Source organism: Magnolia sinica, chromosome 2, assembly GCF_029962835.1.
Source record: "Magnolia sinica isolate HGM2019 chromosome 2, MsV1, whole genome shotgun sequence".
NCBI lineage: Eukaryota > Viridiplantae > Streptophyta > Magnoliopsida > Magnoliales > Magnoliaceae > Magnolia > Magnolia sinica.
The window spans coordinates 50,445,657-50,456,353 of NC_080574.1; positions in this window are offsets into that span (position 1 = coordinate 50,445,657).

Here is a 10,697-nt window from a genome sequence, read left to right on the forward strand (position 1 = left end):
TTGGCCTCTGGTGGAGGCACAGGTATGGCGGGAGCCTCAGGAATAAGTACGATGGGCTCTAGAGGGGAAACAGGAATCTCAGGTGGTGGAGCAAAAGTCACTTGGACTGCCGGAGCAGAATGAGAACCATGTCCATGGGCACCACAGCCACGGGCGTCACAATCATGGGCACCTCGACTAGATGACATGGTCTACAGAAAGAAAAAAGGAAATGGAAACTTAAGAATTATAATCCTTGAAGGCTCAAATGGAATGAGGGAAATGCACTCGGGACACTACTTGTCCTAAGATTACAGCAGATATGTGATGTTATCCCCAGTTATTCCAAAATTACTTGCTATGCTTTGATACCAACTCTTGTCATGCCCCAGACTCGGTAACCGGATTCACAAGGAACTCGATGGCCGGTTCTGGCCGCAACAGCCTCCGTAGTACCCCATTCTCGACTCCTAAAGCAGGTTTCGATCCTGGGATCCTACACGGAGGATTTCTATAATAATATAACCATTTTCAGTACGAGCATACCCAAGATCATAACAAGTAAATCTGAGAATTAAAAAGGCACATATCACAAAATCCACTATGAATTTGAACTTTTACAAGTTTACATAAGGTCCAAAAGGACATACATAAGATAATAGAAGAAAGAAAGGAAGGATGCAATACTGGGTCCTCAAGCTCAGCTCTAATCCAAACTCTGCCACTGCGACACCTGCCTAGGATCTCCTGCACGCATCGATCGTGCATAAGCTTATATAAGCTTAGAGGGTGGTGTAAGTGTGTGATAATAGTGCACAGAAGAATAATAGGTGATACAGGAAGGAGACATGCTCAATGAGAATATCACTAGCCTTACCAAGGCTTATCATGAATACGATGCAATGAGTACTGGACGCCATACCAAGGCAATGCATGAAGGAGCTTACATAACCAATACTAATGTGATGCAAGTAATGCCAGTGCTCATAACCAAACCGTATGTCAAGTATATTTCCAATCATAAGGAAATCCCCGGGGTCCATTACACTGCTGGATGACTACCGCTCTACAGACCCCGTATAATCAAACGAGTGTAAGAGACCTCACTACCCACCTATGAACAACTAATCACCAGCAAGCCCTGACGGTAGCAGACCCATTCACGAGCTGGTCAGACTCAGCCTAGCAATGCCCTCTTACATTAGGCGAGTAAGGCCACACCCCTATCCAATGGACTACACGACAGTAGGAATCGAGACCTAATGGTATAAGGCCCTCGTGCGCTCATATATTCCACCCGGTCACGGCGTTGGAGTAGATCCTTGGTACCATGGAAGTTTTGTAAATTTCACCCATGAGCATCCTATGCACCCGGTATGCTTAAGTAACATTTCTGGTGTCCAAATATGGCTATCCACGATGTATCTGTGGAGGCTACAACCCTGATCAAGCAAGGGTGATAATGCTCATCTATTATGCAATGCCAGATGCATGAATCACACAATCAACTATGCATCAATTCCAAGCATCCAACATGCTCAAGAGGGAATATTACGTCCCTCGGGAAGACAGCATGCAATGCCCAATGGCACAATGATAACCACACACACTGTGTCATCCAAGCATACAATGATGCACATGGGCCATGAAGATGGGTCTAGGCACATCATGCGGTGATATACAAAGTAAATTACATTCCTCCTATCTAAGAAGGAACCAAGACTAGGTACTTAGAGAATATCCATAAGGAATCCCACCTCTAGTGGGGGCCCATTTACCTGGGGTAGCCCACGAGACTAAGCATACAACTACAGGTCTAAGTAATATAGAAATGAGCTTAGCAACTGTCTAAGATAAGTATCCAATCACTCTTAAATACAACCGGACCTAGAGGGGTCCATAATGAGGATATTTAACCACCATTCCCCAAAAAGGCATATCAACCATGAACTATATGGATAAAAGGCCCGAGGCCTACATTTAAGATAAAAATAAAAGTAAGCACATACATATATTCCTCATAATAGGCCATAAAAAGATATAATATCACTTTTAATAACATGGGCTTTAAGAGGGGAATTAAGGCCCAAGGCCCAATTCCCAATGGCCATAGAATCCATGCATTAAGTTGGACTTGGTGGGCCGCCCCCGTACACAATATACGGCCTTAAAAAATAGGTTTAAGTTTGGATGAAATGGGCCCCACTACATCAGCCCAATAACTAGCAATTTAAGTAGGCAACCGAGGGCCCAATACTATCCTTACCTCAGCCCACAGTCCATCAAAATGGTGGAAGTCGACCCAATGTATGGTTAGGCCAAGCTGGGATGTCCCTGCCCAATCTGGGCTCACTGGACGTCCCAAAATTTTGATCTTAAGATGGGGTCCTCATAAGATCACTAAAAGTGACCCAAAAGAATGCACTGATTAAGCTCAAAGATTATAAGAAGGCATAAGCATGTAACACGTACACGAGTTCTCAATATGGTGAGCCCCACAGCCAAATAAAGTTGTAACCATAAAATTGTACATCGAAGGCCCTTTGATAAACTTTTGGCCCGTTTGACTTCCTGGGCCTGCTAAGGTCCAGAAATTAGTTGAGTATGTGGAAATAAACTCATGAAGGCCAACTATACTCATTAGGGGACCCCACCAGATAGAGAGTGTGTATATATATCATGAAAAGATGAAGTGGGCTTGCTACTAGATTGTGAATCCAGCAGCAACCCAAGGCAGAGAGTGCTTCCACAATTGGACGATCCAAGGCTTGGACGGCCTGGACCAAACATGCATTAAGGTAGGTTCCACATACATGCACATTGAGCCTTAAATAAGTGGCCTAAGGTCTATGGTGGGCCTTTAACCACCCATAGAGAAACCTATGAGCCTACCTTAGGATCACCCAGGAGGACATCCAACCTCAACTGGTTTCCAAGAGGTAGCTCGCCACTACCTATATAATGAAAGATCTACGGCCTAAGCAATGTGTGGACTAGTAGGCCATACACCAAGCCCAACTCATAGGCCATATAATGGGCCCTCAAGTAAGGTTTGGGCCCAACCATAAAGGTCATAATTCCACATATTGTGGTGGGCTTCATGGGCTGCCCAGTAATTCATTTACATGGGCAAGTTTCACATTTAACACAAGTGAGTTGGGCCTCACTTTTGGCCTAAGTACAAGGTCAGTTTATTGAGCAGCCAAGGGCTCAACTTCTTATGTATCATTGCCCCTAAGCCCATTACAATAGATAGGAGAGTATAGGCCCAAGATCAATGGGCCTATTCAAAAGAACTGGGTCCACAAGGCCTACTTGCTAACACAAACATGCATATACTATATCACATAATGGGCCCTAAAGAAATGGCCCAAAACAAAAGTCATCCAATTCATACATTATGGTGGGCTTGAGGGCAACCCATAAACCCAAGAATACACATAGGCAAGGCCTATACTGATAGTGTGGGCCTTGCCACAGCAGCCCAAAGACTTAGCAAGGCCCTCCACAATATATATTTATGTGGGCCCCGCAAGTCAACCCGTAATTAAGCATTTCATGAGGGCATCACAACTAATAAATACACACAGTCAGCCTGTAGACGGCCCGTTGGGCCCGTGAAATAATAAGGTCAGGCCCTACACGATCTTGGGCTCAAGAAATAGGTTTCCAGCCCATTGGGCCTATAAACTACCAAAAATCTGGTTAAGGCTAACCCCCAACATCACCACAAAGGTGAGCCTTAAGAGCCACTAATTACGGCCAAAATTATCTAAGGAAATAAGGCAAGGAGTGTGTACAATACTCCCTTAAATTTGGTGGGTCACAACAGTTCCAAAACAATCAACTATGGAGCAAATTTGGGCCCCTTGTTGGAATTCTAGCCCACCCACTTCCTTAGTCTGTTGGAATCCAGAAATTTATTTAATTCAGATGGGTTACTGGCCCATGGTGACCCACACATATCACAGTGGGTCCCATCAGATGAGAGGGGAATGCACAACACACATTAGAAGTGGGCCATGCTGCTGAAATACAGGCCCAACAACAGCCTAAGGTGGGGGCGTCCCGTGGTGGGTAGTCCTACGGGCCTGAGTATGTGGCCCAAAACTGACCCAAGTTTACAAGCCATACCACGGTCAGTACAGGGGCCCGATGGCCATGAAAATTTATAAGATGGTCCTCCCATAGGTGGACCACGAATCATCAAAAGTTTGTGATTTTTGGATGGTCAGAAGTATTTTAATTAATTTAAATAAAACAGACCATCAAGAAAATCTGGTGAATCGGGACACCTGAACGTGGTGAGCCAGTCAAGCACTTTCCACGGTGTGCACGGGGCTCCATTGGCCCAAAAAAATTTGTAGATAGTCCCACCATGGGTGAACCACCTCCCTGTAAATTTTCATGATTTTAAGATACTCAAAAGTATTTAAATTAATTTAAAGAATACAATCTATCCAGGGTGAAATATTGCTGGAATATAGCTATCCTGAATTTGGGCCATACAATGGGTGCGTTCCGAGCCTCCAAAATTCCTGAAATTTGGACCCAAGGTCCCTCATCAAGCCTAAAACAATATGGGATCCATAAATATGGCCCACCTTCTTAGAAATTATTATTTTTAAATATTATTGTTATGGGACTATGCTACTGGACTGCACAGCAGAAATTTCTGGCAGTCCAGTATGTTGGCCCACCCTTTTGGATGCCCAAATAGGATTCCTTGGCCCTAAAATTGTGTTGATAGGTCCTACCATGGGTGGGACACCTCCCTACAAAAATTTAAGATTTTTAGGATAGTAAAAATATTTTATTTAACTCATGCAATTTATGGACAACAAGGTCCGGATTTTTATTTTCCTGCTGCAGCAATGCTGCTGTCCCTGACTTTAGTACCCCATTTGAGTGGGCCCAGGTCTATGTAAATTTGGAAAAATGCAAGGCCAACCTTCCTATACAAGTATACAGTAAGGTGGGGTCCACAAAGGTGGCCCACCATTTCAAAATCAGGCTGATATTTATGATTTTCCAGCAAACAGTGTGGCTGGACAGTCCAAAAAAATCTGGACCATCCACCCTCCTTGGCCCACCCTTTTGGGTGATCAAATAGGGACATTTGAAGGTGAAGTTTAGTATACTTTTAGGTGGGGTCCACACCTCAAAGGGAAGTCTAAGAAATCAGGAAAAAGAGACCACAAACAAGGCCTACAACCCATACATTACAGCATAAAAAGAAATTCCAGCAATCTGGACAACAACATGTTGCTGTCTAGATCAGCCCAAAAATTAATAAATGGGAAATAAATCATAGATTCCATAAGGTGGGGTCCACCCTGATGTGTCACACAACTCCCAGGCCCAACCGCTCCCTAAGAAAATCCATAAAATCAGGCCCAAAGGCTTTCCAAATCAAGTAGCAAAACTAGGCAGCACAGTTGGGCCTGGGTGTCCAACAACTTGGGCCTGGATGTCCAGCACAGTCGACCCATGGGCCTTACATATATATCAAAGTGGGCCTCAACCATGGGCCACAAGTAAACTGAGATGGGCCTCCCACCACCAGTATATTATAGATTAGGATCTGGATATGTTTTTTGGGTTACACTTGGTATTTCTCACTTTCTTTCAATTACATCAATGAACTGATTTTTGTACCATGTTTTCCTAATGTATGAAATAGAAATTAAATGCCATAGCCCAAGAATTGAGTTAAGCACTTGTGTTGAATAAGGGCTATTTGCCAATTGATTTAAACCGTCCATTTTGTCTGCACTTTGTGGATCACCTGATGAATCCACTGACCTCATTCTTGGGGCCATGGCATTTACAGTTAGGGCCAAGACAAGGGCATGCAAATGGTCCCAATGCTTGTGAGCTTGAGCCCAAAACTTGAGTGTTGTTAAAGCATAAGCCACTAATCAGAATTTTGCTCAGGATGCAATGCCTCTGATTGTGTGTATATATATAAACCCTACAACTCATTTCGATCCCAGCCCTGACTCTCTCTCTCTCTCTCTCTCTGTTGATGTTGGCCCTTACTATATCTTTCAAGTTCTTTATATGAGATTTTCACTACCTATTGAGTATTTTGAGATAAATATGAGATTTTCACTACCTATTCTAATAAGAAATGAAAATTGGAATTCATGTTTAAATAATTCAGTGATACAAGGCTTACCAATCCATGGATGTGGAGCTGAGGCAGTCAGGCTCTTCCAACGGATGCTAGGGCAAGGACTGATACCCGACAATGTGGCCTTCACAATCATCTTGGCATGAATGTTAGAACTGTGAAGAGGAACAATGAGTGTTGTAACTTATGCGGGGGACCTCCTATGAAGTCTTGCTATTATGTTAACCAAATGATGTCGTATGGAGTTTATTATTTTTAAAACCCTCACACTTTCTTATATTGATGCTACACACTAGGAATGTAAGAAGTCTTGCTATTAAGCTCTATAAACATAAACTTTGGTAAGTCTAGCATGTTAAAAAGACTACAAAAAACAACTTGTTTTATGAAATTAATTAGTGAAGCTGGTCAAAGGGTTCCAGTAAAAACCATAAGAATTGTTTTGTGACTATATAATTAGCAAAACTACTGGAGTATGTTTCAGAACTATATAATTAGTTTACCACCAAAGGACAAGAAATTAAGATTTGTTAAGATTTTCTTGCTAATAGTTGTGCTGACTTGTGAACTTTCCCTGTCTTTTGAAGATCTGTTGTCTTGCAATTCTCTTGTTTCTTTTTGAAATCTATTGGGAGGTGAGTTAAAATGCCAACCCATTACTTTCTTTTTTACCTGTAACAAACAATATAACATAAGACATTCTGCACCCCATCGTTTGGTTTTGTTGTTTACATTTTACAGATGAATGATGAGCTCATAATAGAATAACCCACACTCTCAATGGGGCATGCAGACTACAGTCATATCAAATCACCATCATTGGTTGTTTGAGGATACAAGTCTATAAATTCACTAATTTTTAATATTATAATTTAAAAAAAAAAACTCACAAGGTTCCTCAAGGGAGTCGGATGTTGAATCCTACTACTAATCTGTTTTTCCAATTTGACCATTTCCACTCTATGAACCTAAATAGTGTAGTGTCCAGATTTTTAGTCCACGGAACATCCATTGGCTCCCACCTTATGCACTCCCCTAGGATTTAAGATCCCACTCTTCAGAGTAGCCTTTTCATTTCCCAATCTAAGGGTATTCATGTTATCTTGGTCTAATGGTGTATTAATGTCTCACTTTTCATGGGTAACTTCTCCATATCACAAGTGTCCAAGTCATAGGCCCTCTATGTCAATAGTGAGATGCTTTTGCATATTTGATTTCTATATTTCTTATTTACCTATTTGGATGCCACACTTCCTCACATTCGGCTTTCGCTCACACACAATCTTTATGTGTCCCTCATTTCATGAGTCTTGTTTCTTGCCTCAACAACTACTACAACTTGATGATAGTATATAAGTTCACTTTCATTTGATTGTCAGGTACAAGGCACCGAAGGTCTTGTTGTTAGAGTGGTCTTATCCATCAACAAGAAATTGGAAGTGAAACCACAATTTTTGGACATCTTTAAAAATGAAGACTACCCATCAGAATTCCCATACAGATCAAAGGTGTGTATCTTACTCTCTTGGAGGAATCATTAAGACTAGTCATTTTGAAAAAGGTTTCCAAGGATTATTAAGAGGATTGATCTTAACAGTACGGTCGTCATGCATATAGACAGAAAATTCTTGTAATGAATGTTTATGAGTACTTGATAGTTTTAGAGTCCATGGTTAGGGTTTGGGTTGAAAGTACGAGTGCTGGAGCCGACGCTTTCGGAGTCCAAACTCATTCTTTTGAAACATAGAAAAATGAAAATATTAGTAAATATGGATTTTCTTATTAAGAGGAAAATAGAAGGTAAAGAAGAGACATAACTGAAACTTTGCACTGTGAAAAGTAATATTAACCATCTTACTTTCCCCGTTGAATTTGATGTCCAGGAAATGGACCTTTTCTAGAAATCATGGATTTAAAACCATTAAATCCTTCTCAAAAATCTGAGTTTATTGAATTGAATTGAATTATTACAATTCAATTTTTGTTGAATATCCAAACTCAAGGTTTCCATGAATTAAGCAAATGAATTCATTTTAACCCATTTTGTTGAATATCCAAACGTAAGGATTTTTATTTTTATTTTTTTTTTTATTATTTTTTTATGATATGCAATAACTTTTCAGAATTCATATGTAGGTGCATACTTGTGCTCATTCACATGGACTTTGACTATCTTTCTTAAATTTCTTTGAGTTTTCTAATTTTTGTATCTAATTTGAATTTCTAGGTCCTAAAATAAGATTCGAGGTGCCGTCAACAATGCTAACAGAATCCTCCAGGTCAGATTATTGATTGGACCTGATTTTATTTAAATGATCTTGATAATCCATTTTATTTAAATGAGTAGACTCGGAAGTGTGTCGGAGCTATCCGGACATTGAGCGGGGGTCCCTGGAATGTGGGAACCACTATTATGACCATTATGAAGCTGTCTATTTCCTATGGACAACATTGGAGGGGCTTGGCTATTTGGATAGGTCGTGTTTATGTATTTACTTGAAATTAATGGAGGAGACCCAGATGTGTGTCGGAGCTATCCGGATGAGCGGGGGTCCCTAGAAGGTGGGAACCGCTGTTATAACCATGATGAAGCTATCCATTTCCTATGGACAGCATTGGAGGGGCCTGACCATTTGGACAGGCCATATTTATGTATTTGCTTGAAATTAATGGAGCAGACCCGAATGTGCGTCGGAGCTATCCGGATGAGCGGGGGTCCCTGGAAGGTGGGAACCGCTGTTATGACCATGATGAAGCTGTCCATTTCCTATGGACAGCATTGGAGGGGCCTGGCCATTTGGACAGGTCGTGTTTATGTATTTGGTTCAAATTAATGGAGCAGACCTGGATGTGCGTCGGAGCTATCCGGATGAGCGGGGGTCCCTGGAAGGTGGGAACCGCTGTTATGACCATGATGAAGCTGTCCATTTCCTATGGATAGCATTGGAAGGGCCAGACCAATTGGAGCAGGCCGTGTTTATATCTGTATTTGCAGGGACCACACCCTTAACCTAAACTACACCCTAAACCTATAACCTAAACCTATTCTCAATTCCCTGAAGCTATAACCTATAACCTATAACCTAAACTTAAACCTAAACCAAAACCTATAACCTTAACCTAAACCAAAACCTACAAGTTAAACCTTAACCTATAACCTATAACCTAAACTTAACCTAAACCTATAACCTCAACCTAAACCTATAACCTAAATGTATTATCAAATCCTTAAACCTATAACCTAAAACCTATAACCTAAACCTAAACCTTAACCTATTCTCAATTCCCTAAAGTTATAGCCTATAACCTAAAACCTAAACCTAAACCTAACCTAAACCTATAACTTAAACATATATCCTTAACCTAAACATAAAACTTATAACCTAAACCGAAACCAAAACCTATAACCTTAATCTAAACCAAAACCTATAACCTAAACCTAAAACCTAAACCTATAACCTAAACCTATAAACTAAACCTATAAACTAAAACCTAAAGCTAAACATCAACCTAAAACCTAAATATATTCTAAAATCCCTAAACCTATACCTACACCTAATCCTAATCTCAACTCCCTAACCTAAACCTAAACCTAAACTTGAAAACCCTAACCTAAACCCGATCTTGAACCCGAACCCAATTTCCTAAACCTAAACCTTAACCTATTCTCAATTCCCTAAAGCTATAACCTATAACCTATAACCTAAACCTAAACATAAACCTGAACCAAAACCTATAACCTAAATGTTAACCTATAACCTAATCCTTAACCTATAACCTATAACCTAAACATAAACCTAAACCTATAGCCTAAATGTAAAACCTAAATGTATTCTTAAATCCCTAAATTTAAACCTACACCTAATCCTAATCTCAACTCCCTAACCTAAAGCTAAACCTAAACTTGAAAATCCAAACCTAGACCCGATCCCGAGCCTGAACCCAATTTCCTAAACCTAAACCTTGATCTATTCTCAATTCCTTAAAGCAATAACCTATATCCTATAACCTAAACCGGACCTAAACTGTTAACCTAAACCTTAACCTATAACCTATAACCTATAACCTAAACTTATAACCAATAACCTAACCTTAACCTAAACCTAAACCTATAAACTAAAACTTAAACCTAAACCTAGAACCTAAATGTATTCTCAAATCCCTAAACTTAAACCTACACCTAATCCTAATCTTAACTCCTTAGCCTAAACATAAACTTGAAAACCCAAACCTAAATCCAAACCCGAACCCGATTTCCAAAACCTAAACCTTAACCTATTCTCAATTCCCTAAACCTTAACCTATAACCTAACTTAAACCTAAACTTATAACCTATACTTATAACCTAAAACCTAAATGTATTCTCAAATCCCTAAACCTAAACCTACACCTAATCCTAATCTCAACTACTTAACTTACACTTAAACTTAAAAACCCAAACCTAAACCTGATCCTGAATCCGAACCTGATTTCCTAAACATAAACTTTAACCTATTCTCAATTCCTTAAAGCTATAGCCTATAACCATAACCTATAACCTAAACCTAAACCTAAACCTAAACCTAACAAAAACCTATAACCT